The sequence below is a fragment of the Tachyglossus aculeatus genome, chromosome 6, assembly GCF_015852505.1.
Source record: "Tachyglossus aculeatus isolate mTacAcu1 chromosome 6, mTacAcu1.pri, whole genome shotgun sequence".
In the NCBI taxonomy this organism is placed as follows: Eukaryota; Metazoa; Chordata; class Mammalia; order Monotremata; family Tachyglossidae; genus Tachyglossus; species Tachyglossus aculeatus.
The window spans coordinates 31,813,233-31,825,719 of NC_052071.1; the positions used below are offsets into that span (position 1 = coordinate 31,813,233).

Genomic DNA, 12,487 nt, shown 5'->3' on the forward strand with positions numbered 1-12,487 from the left:
CAATATGGTTTGTTAGTTTAGGGAACTGGCGAGTAATGAATAAGCAACTACACGTTCAATTTAATTTGCAGGAACGGAACAAAGTACACTTTGTTCTTGCACACACGTGCATAAGATATTGTGCATAATGTTCCCTGTCTTAATTAGTGAATAATATTTTATGTATTATGTAAGGATAGATTTGAGGCAACAAGGGTGCTCGTTGATCAGCAGACACTCCTAATACTGAAACGTCAGAAGTTTGTGGCTAATCTACTGCAGGCCGTAGAATTGGTCAGGAACAGATCCAGATGGGAAATTTCAGAGATCAATTTATCGACAACATTTCTTGAGCATCTGGGTACTGTGCTGTGTGAAGTACAATAGAATTTAGAAGACATGACCCCTTTGTTTCCTCCCCTACGTCAACTATAAATTGTCTACCACTTAAACATTTTTAGACTGTGAGCCCACTGTTGGGTAGGGACTGTCTCTATATGTTGCCAATTTGTACTTCCCAAGCGCTTAGTACAGTGTTCTGCACACAGTGAGCGCTCAATAAATACGACTGATGATGATACTCACCCCAGCCTCACAATACTTATGTAAATATTCTTCAACTTGTTCTCTACACTGCAAGCTTGTTATGGGCAGAGAATATGTCCACTAATTCCACTAATGTCCAAGCGCTTAGTACTGTACTCTGCACGTGGTAAACGCTCAATAAATACCACTGATTGATTGATTTTGTACTCTTTTTATCCCCTATCCGTAATTTATTTAAATGTCCATCTCCCCTGAGGACTCTAAGTACCTTGGGGAAAGGAAACACATCTACCAACACTGTTAGATTATATTCTCCCAAGCACTTGGAATGGTACTCTGCAAAGAGTAAGCGCTCGATAAATCAATCAATCGTATTTATGTTTATTAATATTTATTAATACTCATATTTATTAAGTGCTTAATATTTATTGAGTGCTTACTGTGTGCAGAGCACTTTACTAAGCGCTTGGGAAGTACAAGTTGGCAACATATGGAGACAGTCCCTACCCAACAGTGGGCTCACAGTCTAGAAGGGGGAGACAGAGAACAAAACCAAATATACTAACAAAATAAAATAAATAGAATAGATAAATATGATTGAATGTTGTACTATAACTTTCCCAAGCACTTAGCGCAGTGCACTGCACCTACTAAGCACTCAATAAATTCAATCGACTGACTGATAAACAATCCCTGCCCTCAAGGAGTTTACAATTTGGTGGAGGAGATAGACTCTAAAATAAATTGCAGGTAGGAAGGAGGAAAAGAGATAACGGTGCATGAGGAAGTGCTTAATAATAATAATAATAATGGCATTTGTTAAGCGCTTACTATGTGCAAAGCACTGTTCTAAGCACTGGGAGGGGGATACAAGGTGATCTTTTAGACTGTGAGCCCAATGTTGGGTAGGGACTGTCTCTATAGGTTGTCAATTTGTACTTCCCAAGCGCTTAGTACAGTGCTCTGCACATAGTAAGCGCTCAATATGATTGATTGATTGATCAGGTTGTCCCCCGTGGGGCCGACAGTCATCATCCCCATTTTACAGATGAGGCAACTGAGGCTCGGAGAAGTGAAGGGACTTTCCCAAGGTCACACAGCAGACATGGGGCGGAGCCGGGATTCGAACCCATGACCTCTGACTCCAAAGCCCGGGCTCTTTCCACTGAGCCACGTAAGACATCAATCAATCACTGGCATTTGAGTGCTTACTATGTGCAGAACACTGTACTAAATGCCTGGGAGAGTACAATAGGGTAAGTAGACACAATCTCTGCCCTTGAGAAGCTTGCAATCTTTTGCCACAGAAGGCCAAAGGGCCACCGCAGTTACACTGACTTAATTTGGGGCTTTCCTCCCAATGTCACGTTCAGAATGCAAATCCTATGGGACATGAAAGTTGTTGCCAACTTGTACTTCCCAAGCGCTTAGTACAGTGCTCTGCACATAGTAAGCGCTCAATAAATACGATTGATGATGATGATGATGAAAGGACACTGCTTAATGAAATCCCCTCACCTCAGTGCTCCAGTGCTGGTCCAGGACAGGCCCCCAGTCCCAGTTCCCATGAGCAGTATTCCTGTTTTCCCCCCTTGCCGCTTCCTCCAACTATCTGCTAGGCACTTCCCAAGCGCTTAGTACAGTGCTCTGCACATAGTAAGCGCTCAATAAATACGATTGATGATGATGATGATGACCTCCCTTCAAGGCCCTGCTGAGAGCTCACCTCCTCCAGGAGGCCTTCCCAGACTGAGCCCCTTCCCTCCTCTCCCCCTCGTCCCCCTCTCCATCCCCCCATCTTACCTCCTTCCCTTCCCCACAGCACCTGTATATATGTATATATGGTTGTACATATTTATTACTCTATTTATTTATTTATTTATTTTACTTGTACATTTCTATCCTATTTATTTTATTTTGTTGGTATGTTTGGTTCTGTTCTCTGTCTCCCCCTTCTAGACTGTGAGCCCACTGTTGGGTAGGGACTGTCTCTATGTGTTGCCAATTTGTACTTCCCAAGCGCTTAGTACAGTGCTCTGCACATAGTAAGCGCTCAATAAATACGATTGATTGATTGATTGATTGACAGGAGGTGGAGAGGAATGCTCAGTGGTTAGGGAGCAGGCCATGTGAACTAGGCTGGGTCAGTCTCCTTCTCTTTCTCCTCCTCCTTCCCCCCCCCCCCATACACCCCACCGCCATCATCCCCATTTCAATGAATAGTTAACCACTATAAATCATTCGCCACATTTTTTCAAGTCACCAGTTACAAAGCTTGACAGAAAATTTTTTAAGTGGGAAATAAAAAAATTATATATACGGAAATGTAAAAGCGGAGCCGCTTTTCGACCTTATAAAAGTTTGCAAAAAAAACCCTCTGGCATTTGCCCATTTGGCTAAAGATGAAGTATACTTGAAAATAGCCACTGATAATAATAATAATAATGGCATTTATTAAGCGCTTACTATGTGTAAAGCACTGTTCTAAGCGCTGGGGAGGTTACAAGGTGATCAGGTTGTCCCGCAGGGGACTCACAGTCTTTATCCCCATTTTACAGATGAGGTAACTGAGGCATAGAGAAGTTAAGTGACTCGCCCAAAGTCACACAGCTGACAAGTGGCAGAGCAGGGATTCGAACCCATGACCTCTGACTCCAAAGCCCGGGCTCTTTCCACTGAGCCATGCTGCTTCTCTTGTATCTACCCCTACATCAATCAATCAATCAATCAATCGTATTTATTGAGCACTTACTGTGTGCAGAGCACTGTACTAAGCACTTGGGAAGTACAAGTTGGCAACATCTAGAGACGGTCCCTACCCAACAGTGGGTTCACAGTCTAGAAGGGGGAGACAGACAACAAAACAAAACATATTAACAAAATAAAATAAATAGAATAGATATGTACAAGTAAAATAGAGTAATAAATATGTACAAACATATATACATATATACAGGTGTTGTGGGGAAGGGAAGGAGGTAAGATGAGGGGGATGGAGAGGGGGATGAGGGGGAGAGGAAGGAAGGGGCTCATAGAGAACATAGATTACATAGAGTACACAGAGAATAGATTACATAGAGAACAATGGCTACATATTCTTGGTAAATCCAGTAAAATATATTACAGAAGTGACTTAATCATGGATTTCTTTCTAGGGTCACAAGAAGGGCTGCTAAAACCTTTTTTCAAAGATTTCAGATTGAAATCTAGCTGAAAATGCCTTGATGTCATGAGCTGTTTGGGTTGTTTTTCAATGTCCAACCATTTCAGTGTGTGCTTGTGTAAACTCCTGGGTCCTTGCCTGGAGAGGGTTGAGGTCAGGATATATTATATTCAGAATCTGGGGTTCCTAGTCCCTTTTCCAAGTTATGCGGAAATCAAAATATGTATTTTTATCTAAGTTGCATTTTGTTTTTCAGCATCTTGGCCCTTGAGAACCATAGTTAGCATTCTTTTCCAATATAAAGTAAGTGAAACGAAACATGAAGTCTTCTGCCCACAAAGCATTTTGCCAAATAAAACATGACTGTACTTGAGCTGTTTCTTTTTTCTCATTATGCTCCAACCATAACAAACCAATAAGTTAAAGAACTATAAAGCCGATCTAAAAGATGACCAGTCTTAAAGGAAGTCAAAGGCCTGAGTTTGGTCAAGTTTCAGGGTAAAAATAAAATACCTTCATTGTAAGCAGAAATGATTCAGTGTGTACAGTCTGACTCAAAGCACTGTTTTAATGCAAATCCAGGAAAAGGGAGGAATAAACCTTCAGAAAAAGGTCCCTTTTACGTGAACATATAGGTAATGAAATATAGGTGAAATTAGGTAGTCACAGTTCATAAACTTCAAAATACTAATTAAGAGATGGATTAACCAGTGAAAGGACAGAAAAAAGAATCAATGTGTATCATAATGATAATGCATGATGACCTGGTGATCGCAGCACATTATTACTGCATATATTTGGTGCTTGTCATTTTCTTAGGAGATGCATGCTACCTTCCCCAAGATGTAGGAACTCCAATTAGACATTTATTTCTCTATCCAATTTGCAGTTGGGAGGATAGCTGAAGTCTTACAAAATTGTAAATTTCTTGAGGGCAGGAATTGTGTCTATCTACTCTATTGCATTCTCCCGGGCATTTAGTTCAGCGCTCTGCCCATAATGAGCACTCAAATACCATTGAGCGATTAATACCTTACATACCCTGTTACTTAAGCACTATTTAACTGTGCCTCCGTTTCCTCACCTGTAAAAACAGGGATTTGTATGCCTGTTTTCTCTCCCCTCAAGATTGTGAGCCCCATAAGGGTCAGGGATTATGTACGACCTGATTATCTTATATCTACCACAGCACTTAGGGATCAGTGCCAAATACCACAATTATTATTATTAAAGAATAAATAAGTAGCATTCACTCTCCACAAGGAGTTTATGGGCTAAATGGGGAAACATAAAAATATCCACAAATAGGTAAAAAAAAACACCCAGAAATGCCTAAATTCATAAGTGCTAGAGTTGGCTTTAGGAATGATTTGGCTCAGGGCACTGGGGGTTAGTTGGCAGTGTACTATATTCTGATGATGATGGTATTTGTTAAGCGCTTACTATGTGCCAAGCACTGTTCTAAGCGCTGGGGTAGATACAAGGTAATCAGGTTGTCCCACATGGGACTCACAGTCTTAATCCCCATTTGATAGCTGAGGTACCTGAAGCACAGAGAAGTGAAGTGACTTGCCCAAAGTCACACAGCTGACAAGTGGTGGAGCCGGAATTAGAACCCACCACCTCTGACTCCCAAGCCCGGGCTCTTTCCAATCAATCAATCATATTTATTGAGCGCTTACTGTGTGCAGAGCACTGTACTGTTTCCACTAAGCCACACTGGTGAAATATTTACCATCAAGATTTTTAAAAAGCCCTATACTAATATCTAAAATGCCTATTTCCTCAGTGTCAGAAAATCCCCAAGCTACCACGCTGTTAATCTGAACTCCCAGTTGGATAAAAATCACAATAATAGGCTCTTTACAAACGGTAAGGCTTGAGGTTTTCATTAAAAGACAATCTTCAAATACATACCAACGGGCGCTCCATGAAAACACTACGTCAATCCCTTCAACTAACTTTAGTGCCTTTCAAAAACTGCAAAGACTTGTGATTTCTTTGACGGTTACCAATAAATTCACAAAACATATGGAATTCATAAACAGTCACAGTCTATTATACAATACAATGTTGGACTCATTTAAGCAGTGGCTCACTAAGACTAGAGCAAAAACTAATTCTTATTATTTAAGGGACCTCTCGTTTCTGTTCAGGTGAAGTTCTGGGGCATTGCTGCGATTAATTATTGCATGAGAGTGACTTGACTCAGCTGCAAGGACTTGGAAATGAAGCACTTGATGAAACCAAGTGTTTTCCTTCCCAAAGATGAAGTAGGTGTAAGCATAAAAATATGAAGGCCATATTTGGTTACAAAAATCTATACTACAGACTCAGACTTGTGTATTTACCGAGAGGCAGTTTCCACAGATTATGACTTTAACAATGTGACCAATTTCCTGTGGCACAAAGAGTGTATTTTGTTTAGAGTTGTCAAGAATTATTTCTGGTCTAAAGGGATGAATAGATTACGATTTTTTTTTTAATTTAACTAGGAAAAAACTGCCTTCAGCCCTCGGAAGCTTTTGATCAAATAACAGCGTTGGCTTTCAAAATGCTAACATTTATAGGAGACCGCTTAAAAAACTAAATCCATCACTCGAATTGGTTTGAGCAGAACTCTGGAAAAACAAATCCCTCTTGCTGATTTATAAACTCTTTCATTGACTCCTTAATCCTGAGAGGAAATTACAGCCCACTCTACCTTCTAAAGAAAATTTTAACCTTACTGCAGTGGCTCCAATTGGCAAGGCTGGAAATATTCCAAATTAAAATCCCAAAACGTTCGGATTAACTGAAGGAAATTGTTTTTATTGGACTACACACACTTTCACCTACACGTGTGACTATCCATTTTTCTGTTTTCATCACTTCCAAAACGGATGATGCTTTTGTTCAAAAAGAGAGCATCCCTAAGCTGTCTAAAGTGCTCCTAAACGCCTATGCGTCTGATTTAATATTAATAATGGTATTTGTTAAGCGCTCACTATGTGCCAAGCACTGTTCTAAGCGCTGGGGTAGATACCAGCTAATCAGAGAAGCAGCATGGCCTAGTGGATAGACCACAGGCTTGGGAGTCTGAAGGTCGTGGGTTCTAATCCCAGCTCTGCCACTTTGCTGTGTGACTCGGGGCAAGTCACTTAACGTCTCTGTGCCTCAGTTCCCTCATCTGTGAAATTTAAGACGGTGAGCTCCACGTGGGACAACCCGATCACCCTGTATCTACCCCAGCGCTTAGAACAGTGCTGGGCACATAGTAAGCGTTTAACAAACACCGTCATCATTATTATCGGGTTGTCCCACGTGAGGCTCACAGTCTTAATCCCCATTTCACAGGAGAGGTAACTGAGGCCCAGAGAAGTGAAGTGACTTGTCCAAAGTCACACGGCTGATACGGGGCAGAAGCGGGATTAGAACCCACGACCTCTCGGACTCCCAAAACAGGCTTTTGCCACTAAGCCACACCGTTTTTCTAATTCTGATTTTCTGAGCCCGTCTGTCTCCCCCTTCTAGACTGTGAGCCCGTTTTTGGGTAGGGACTGACTCTATATATTGCCAATTTATACTTCCCAAACGCTTAGTACAGTGCTCTGCACACAGTAAGCGCTCAATAAATACGATTGAATGAATGAATGAATAGTAAGCGCTTAACAAAGTGCTTAAGTGCTCAAGCGCTTAGCCCAGCACTCTGCACACAGTAAGCGCTCAAGAAAAGCGATCGAATGAATGAAAAAATAATAATCATTATCACGGTATTTGTTAAGCACTTACTGTGTGCCAAGCACTGTTCTAAGCACTGTGGGTGAGGGCGGGGGGGGAGATACAAGGTGATCAGATTGTCCCAGTGAAAAGAGCCCGGGCTTGGGAGTCAGAGGTCGTGGGTTCTAATCCTGGCTCCGCCAGTTGTCAACTGGGGGACTTTGGGCAAGTCACTTCACTTCTCTGGGCCTCAGTTACCTCATCTGTAAACTGGGGATTAAGACTGTGAGCCCCCCCATGGGACAACCTGATCACCTTGTAATAATAATAAAAATAATGATGGCATTTATTAAGTGCTTACTATGTGCAAAGCACTGTACTAAGCGCTGGGGAGGTTACAAGGTGATGAGATTGTCCCATGTGGGGAGGCTCACAGTCTTAATCCCCATTTGACAGATGTGGTAACTGAGGCCCAGAGAAGTGAAGTGACTTGCCCAAAGTCACACAGCTGACAACTGGTGGAGCGGGGATTTGAACCCATGACCTCTTACTCCAAAGCCCGAGCTCTTTCCACTGTGCCACGCTGCTCCTCTTGTAACCTCCCCAGCGCTTAAAACAGTGCTTTGCACATAGTAAGCGCTTAATAAATGCCATCATTATTATTATCATTATTCTCTGGGCCTCAGTGACCTCATCTGCAAAATGGGGGTGAAGATTGGGAGCCCCACGTGGGACAACCTCATCACCTTGTATCCTCCCCAGAGTTTAGAACAGTGCTTTGCACATAGTAAGCGCTTAATAAATGCCATCATTATTATTATTATTCTCTGGGCTTCAGTGACCTCATCTGTAAAATGGGGGTGAAGACTGGGAGCCCCCCGTGGGACAACTTGATCACCTTGTAAACTCCCCAGTGCTTAGAACAGTGCTTTGCACATAGTAAGCGCTTAATAAATACCATTATTATTATTATTCTCTGGGCCTTGGTGACCTCATCTGTAAAATGGGGGTGAAGACTGGGAGCCCCACTTGGGACAACCTCATCACCTTGTATCCTCCCCAGGGCTTAGAACAATGCTTTGCACATAGTAAGCACTTAATAAATACCATTATTATTATTATTATTATTCTCTGGGCCTCAGTGACCTCATCTGTAAAATAGGGATGAAGACTGTGTGCCCCATGTGGAACAACCTCATCCCCCTTGTAACCTCCCCAGAGCTTAGAACAGTGCTTGGCACATAGGGCTCAGTGGAAAGAGCCCGGGCTTTGGAGTCGGAGGTCATGGGTTCAAATCCCGGGTCCGCCGCTTGTCAGCTGGGTGACTTTGGGCAAGTCACTTAGCTTCTCTGGGCCTCGGTGACCTAATCTGTAAAGTGGGGATGAAGACTGGGAGCCCCCCGTGGGACAACTTGATCACCTTGTAAACCTCGTACTTCCCAAGCGCTTAGTCCAGTGCTCTGCACACAGTAAGTGCTCAATAAATCATCATCATCATCATCATCAATCGTATTTATTGAGCGCTTACTGTGTGCAGAGCACTGTACTAGGCGCTTGGGAAGTCCAAGTTGGGAACATCTAGAGACAGTCCCTACCCAACAGTGGGCTCACATCATCATCATCATCATCATCAATCGTATTTATTGAGCGCTTACTGTGTGCAGAGCACTGTACTAAGCGCTTGGGAAGTCCAAATTGGCAACATCTAGAGGCAGTCCCTACCCAACAGTGGGCTCACAGTCTAAAAGGGGGAGACAGAGAACAAAACCAAACATACTAACAAAATAAAATAAATAGAATAGATATGGACAAGTAAAATAAACACGATTGATTGATTGTAAACTCCCCAGCGCTCAGCACAGTGCTTTGCACGTAGTAAGCGCTTAATAAATGCCATTATTATTATTATAGTAAGCGCTTTCAATAGAATAGATACGAACAAGTAAGATAAATACGATTGATTGATTGTAAACTCCCCAGCGCTTAGCACAGTGCTTTGCACATAGTAAGCGCTTAATAAATGCCATTATTATTATTATTATAGTAAGCGCTTTCAATAGAATAGATATGGACAAGTAAGATAAATACGATTGATTGATTGTAAACTCCCCAGCGCTTAGCACGGTGCTTTGCACATAGTAAGTGCTTAATAAATGCCATTATTATTATTATAGTAAGCGCTTTCAATAGAATAGACATGGAAAAGTAAGATAAATACGATTGATTGATTGTAAACTCCCCAGCGCTTAGCACAGTGCTTTGCACATAGTAAGCGCTTAATAAATGCCATTATTATTATTATAGTAAGCGCTTTCAATAGAATAGATATGGACAAGTAAGATAAATACGATTGATTGATTGTAAACTCCCCAGCGCTTAGCACAGTGCTTTGCACATAGTAAGCGCTTAATAAATGTTATTATTATTATTATAGTAAGCGCTTTCAATAGAACAGATATGGACAAGTAAGGTAAATACGATTGATTGATTGTAAACTCCCCAGCGCTTAACACAGTGCTTTGCACATAATAGGTGCTTAATAAATGCCGTTATTATTATTATAGTAAGCGCTTTCAATAGAATAGATATGGACAAGTAAGATAAATACGATTGATTGATGGTAAACTCCCCAGCGCTCAGCACAGTGCTTTGCACGTAGTAAGCGCTTAATAAATGCCATTATTATTATTATTATAGTAAGCACTTTCAATAGAATAGATATGGACAAGTAAGATAAATACGATTGATTGATTGTAAACTCCCCAGCGCTTAGCACAGTGCTTTGCACATAGTAAGCGCTTAATAAATGCCATTATTATTATTATAGTAAGCGCTTTCAATAGAACAGATATGGACAAGTAAGGTAAATACGATTGATTGATTGTAAACTCCCCAGCGCTTAGCACAGGACTTTGCACATAGTAAGCGCTTAATAAATGCCATTATTATTATTATAGTAAGCGCTTTCAATAGAATAGATATGGACAAGTAAGATAAATACGACTGATTGTAAACTCCCCAGCGCTTAGCACAGTGCTTTGCACATAGTAAGCGCTTAATAAATGCCGTCATTATTATTATAGTAAGCGCTTTCAATAGAATAGACATGGACAAGTAAGATAAATACGATTGATTGACTGTAAACTCCCCAGCGCTTAGCACGGTGCTTTGCACATAGTAAGCGCTTAATAAATGTCATTATCATTATAGTAAGCGCTTTCAATAGAATAGATATGGACAAGTAAGATAAATACGATTGATTGATTGTAAACTCCCCAGCGCTTAGCACCGTGCTTTGCACATAGTAAGCGCTTAATAAATGCCATTATTATTATCATTATAGTAAGCGCTTTCAACAGAATAGATACGGACAAGTAAGATAAATACGATTGATTGTAAACTCCCCAGCGCTTAGCACAGTGCTTTGCACATAGTACGCGCTTAATAAATGCCATTATTATTATTATAGTAAGCGCTTTCAATAGAATAGATACGGACAAGTAAGATAAATACGATTGATTGATTGTAAACGCCCCAGCGCTTAGCACAGTGCTTTGCACATAGTAAGTGCTTAATAAATGCCATTATTATTATTATTATTATAGTAAGCGCTTTCAATAGAATAGACATGGACAAGTAAGATAAATACGATTGATTGATGGTAAACTCCCCAGCGCTTAGCACAGTGCTTTGCACATACTAAGCGCTTAATAAATGCCATTATTATTATTATTATAGTAAGCGCTTTCAATAGAATAGACATGGACAAGTAAGATAAATACGATTGATTGTAAACTTCCCAGCGCTCAGCACAGTGCTTTGCACATAGTAAGCGCTTAATAAATGCCATTATTATCATTATAGTAAGCGCTTTCAATAGAATAGATACGGACAAGTAAGATATATACGATTGATTGATTGATTGTAAACTCCCCAGCGGTCAGCACAGTGCTTTGCACATAGTAAGCGCTTAATAAATGCCATTATTATTATTATTATAGTAAGCGCTTTCAATAGAATAGACATGGACAAGTAAGATAAATACGATTGATTGATTGTAAACTCCCCAGCGCTTAGCACAGTGCTTTGCACATAGTAAGCGCTTAATAAATGTTATTATTATTATTATAGTAAGCGCTTTCAATAGAATAGACATGGACAAGTAAGATAAATACGATTGATTGTAAACTCCCCAGCGCTTAGCACAGTGCTTTGCACATAGTAAGCGCTTAATAAATGTCGTTATTATTATTATAGTAAGCGCTTAACAAATGCCATTATTATTATTATTATAAGGATGATTATTCCCTGATGATTTGTCCCCCGGCAGAGCGCGGCGATGAAACAGGGTAGTCGGCGCTCCCGCTTACCTCCCGGACGGCGGTCCTGAACTTTCGGGGACTGGGAATGGGATTGGGAATGGGACTGGGAATGGGACTGGGAATGGGATTGGGAATGGGGGCGGGACGGGACGGGGCGGGGCGGGGCGGCCGGCCGGCAGGGGGCGGGCTGCTCGTCGGGGGCCCCGCCTTGGGCGGCCGGCGGTGTCTGTCTGTAGGGCGGGCGGCCGGCAGGGGGCGCTGTGGTCATCGCCGGGGGCACGTGGGCGCCAGGGAGCGGACCACGTGACGGGCCGGGGCGGGGGTCTATCTGTAGAGCGGCCGGCAGGGGGCGGGCTGGTCAATCCATCAATCGTATTTATTGAGCGCTTACTATGTGCACAGCACTGGGCTAAGCGCTCACGTCGGGGCCCCGCCTCGGGCGGGCGCCAGGGAGCGGACCACGTGGCGGGGCGGGGCGGCCGGCAGGGGGCGCTGTGGTCATCGGGGGGCCCCGCCTTGGGCGGGCCGGGACCACGTGACGGGGCGGGGCAGTGTCTGTCTGTAGGGCGGCCGGCAGGGGGCGCTGTGGTCATCGGGGGCCCCGCCTTGGGCGGGCCGGGGGCAGGTGGGCGCCAGGGGGCGCCCTCCCCCCCGGGCCTGGAATGCCCTGCTCCCTCTGCCCACCCGCCAAGCTAGCTCTCTTCCTCCCTTCAAGGCCCTACTGAGAGCTCACCTCCTCCAGGAGGCCTTCCCAGACTGAGCCCCTTCCTTCCTCTCC

General features: G+C 42.7%; 1 protein-coding gene across 1 annotated transcript in view; it reads right to left on the minus strand.

Moving 5' to 3' along the window:
• Positions 1-11,773, minus strand: part of FHL1 (four and a half LIM domains 1) — an 85,314-nt gene extending 73,541 nt beyond the window's left edge. The window contains exon 1 of the mRNA XM_038748170.1: positions 11,758-11,773. The gene's annotated coding sequence lies outside the window, so the exon portion shown is untranslated. The remainder of the gene's footprint in view (positions 1-11,757) is intronic.
• Positions 11,774-12,487: the final 714 nt, after the last annotated feature.